The sequence below is a fragment of the Myotis davidii genome, unplaced genomic scaffold (genome assembly GCF_000327345.1).
Source record: "Myotis davidii unplaced genomic scaffold, ASM32734v1 scaffold93, whole genome shotgun sequence".
In the NCBI taxonomy this organism is placed as follows: domain Eukaryota; kingdom Metazoa; phylum Chordata; class Mammalia; order Chiroptera; family Vespertilionidae; genus Myotis; species Myotis davidii.
In genome coordinates this window covers 11,898,845-11,901,538 of record NW_006292095.1, presented here as the reverse complement: position 1 = coordinate 11,901,538, position 2,694 = coordinate 11,898,845, and the positions used below count along the sequence as shown (strand labels likewise).

General features: G+C 44.5%; 1 pseudogene; it reads left to right on the top strand.

Moving 5' to 3' along the window:
* LOC102764082 overlaps positions 1–2,212 on the top strand; it is a 16,301-nt pseudogene extending 14,089 nt beyond the window's left edge.
* Positions 2,213–2,694: the final 482 nt, after the last annotated feature.

Genomic DNA, 2,694 nt, shown 5'->3' with positions numbered 1-2,694 from the left:
TCGCGAGCCGCAGTTTGCCGACCACTGGTAGGGCAAGGAGTGGGCTCTTCAGAAGCCCTAGAAAACTTGGGAAGTTGGTTGGTTAGTATAAAAAAGTGCCTAGTCCTTACTAAGCCCCAGATAATATAATCCCAGCTAACAAAGCCCTTTATCTCTTCCCCTCCCCATAACATATGCTTTCCCAGTTCTTCCCATGTTCTCTTCACAGCAGCTATGTGGGGCTAGCAGCACCTGAAGTCCTGGCAGCCACAAGGACTTCACATGCAGGGCCCCAGCCGAGGCACAGCTGGGAAAACAACCTCAGCTAGCCGGACAGCGAGAAAGGCTGGACTGGACTAGCCTTGGAATGCCACAATGTCTGGACACTGGCCCTATTTCCGGGCCTGTTGAAGTCAAGATTGTACGTTTCCATGGCAGGACAGACAGAGGTGGGATATTGGAAACCCAGGGAACTCCTTTGATTTTGCACCTGGTGCCACAAATACATTTTATCACCAGACCTCATCCTCCCTGTGAGTCTCCTGGAATGCTTTCCTTGGGACCCCACAAGAAACCCACTTCTACAGGCAGCACTTCCTGCTACAAAATATGGGGTGGGGAAGTGAGATCATTTGCTTTGTAATTCAGGCTCCAAACCTGCCCTTCTCACCACCCCCCCTCCCCCATTCAACATAGAATACAGTAACTCAAACTGAAGATGTCTCCCCTGAATTTCAAGATGCCTGCACTCTTATCAAGATGTAAATAAATGTAATTTTAAGTCACTTTAAAGATTAGTACTTTAAAATCCTTTTGAAGTATTTTTTTTAAGTGGAAGAATTATTATGTAAAGCAAACCTTGGCATTCCTTCTAAGTATAATTTTCTGTGTTTGATTGTTTTAAAGTGAGGCATACCTTTCTTTGAGTTAAGGGTTTAGGCTTAACCACTGAAGACTGCTCAGTTTTCACATTCTTTTTAGCAGCTGAATCTATAAATGAAGAGCACAGATTCACTGTCACCCCACATTCAGTTAGGAGAGAGTTGATAAACAGAAAAGGCAAAAAGAGCTATCACTCATTCAAGAGAAGATTGAGTTCAGATTTCTTGCCAAAGACTTCTCACTTAGCTGTTTTATGAGGAAGGCACGTATAGGCTCAACAAAACACGAGGCCCAGCATGGTAGGTGCCGGGGCCTCAAAAAAACCACAACAACAAAAAATGGAGAAAGTGAATTGTTGGTATTCTGTAGACAGAAATAGAGACTAGAGGAGTGAAAGCATTAAGGGTATTGGAAAGAGGGTTAAAATGATGCATTAAAGAGGAGAAGCACAGGGCGTGGGTGGTGTGGGAAGAGCCAGGTATAGGAAAAGCAAAAACAGTGCACCAAGTGAGGAAGCAAAGACCCGGATTTGGCAATTAGTGGCATTTAGTGCAGTGCTTTTTAAGCATATAAATCCCCTGGGGAGGAGGGTTTATGGGGGGAATGAGGTCACATATGTAATACCTTAATCAATAAAAAAATTGAAAAAAATGCAGATTTTGAGTCAGTTCTGCATTTCTACCAAGCTCCCAGAAGAGGCCCAGGCCCATCTTGGATGAGTTTGGCTGTTGATCCTAACCTAATCCAGATTGGCTACTCTGATCTTCGTGATAAGGAAAATGGAGAATCAGACACCTGTGTGGCTCCTAAGGATGGGCAGACGCTGGGGTCCGGGCCATCAGACAAAGCTTTAGATGGGAGATCACAGGTTTCAACACATGTTGGCAATGTTTGCTGTCCCAACAGCCTTATCTGAAGCTGCCAGAAAGGCTATGGGAATTTTCTCCAGAGTCACAGGAAAGTCACTAAGCAAAGGCGAATGGACCCCTCAAACAACAACAAACTTCTCTGTCAAAAGGACGACCAAGAAGACCGTTAAAGCATAAAGCTCTGTTCCTGCCTCAGATGACACCTATCCAGAAATAGAAAAATTCTTTCCCTTCAATCCTCTAGATTTTGGGAGTGTTGGCCATCTGAAGAGCAGCAGGCTCCTCCCCTTGAATGGAGTGGCTCTCATGCTTCTCAGTGAGGAGGGGGAACTTGAAAGGCTATTACACCTGCGCCCCCCGCCTTCATCTCTAAAGACGTGCCCTCTTCACCGTGGGAGTCTAGTCAGTTGCCAGCTCCTTCAAGCATCCTGTGCACTCTGGTTGTTGAATTGCCACCAGTTTGCTATGATTTAGATATTTAAATGTCTTAACACTTCGTAGTTTGTGTGTGTGTATTAGTAGCTTGTATTAAGCAAATATTTATTTAAAAAAAAAGGTCAACACTGCTCATCCAGGTTGCAGATTGAGTAGCAAGATTAGAAGATCCCATTTCATCTGTTGGAATGTGAAGAATGTCTGTGCCAAAGAGTGAATTATTTATTAAGTGCCTGTTGTGTACCTAGCAATCTGCTAAGTACTCTGAAGAGTTTAAAAGAAGATGAGAACTGCCTTGTACAGGAGCTTAGAGTCTTATGGAGGAGATAAGACATGCAAACACAACCCACTAGAGTAAAACAGAAGACTGTGTTTTAGAGAGCCTACCTGCGGCCGGAAAGCTATAGGAAGAGGTCTATTAGGCATGGTGGAGCTTAGACAGGCAGAAAGGAGGGGGTGGGACTTTAAATTGAAATGAAAACAGAGGGGAAGAGTGTGGAATGCAGGTGCAAGGAACTGCAGAGACCTC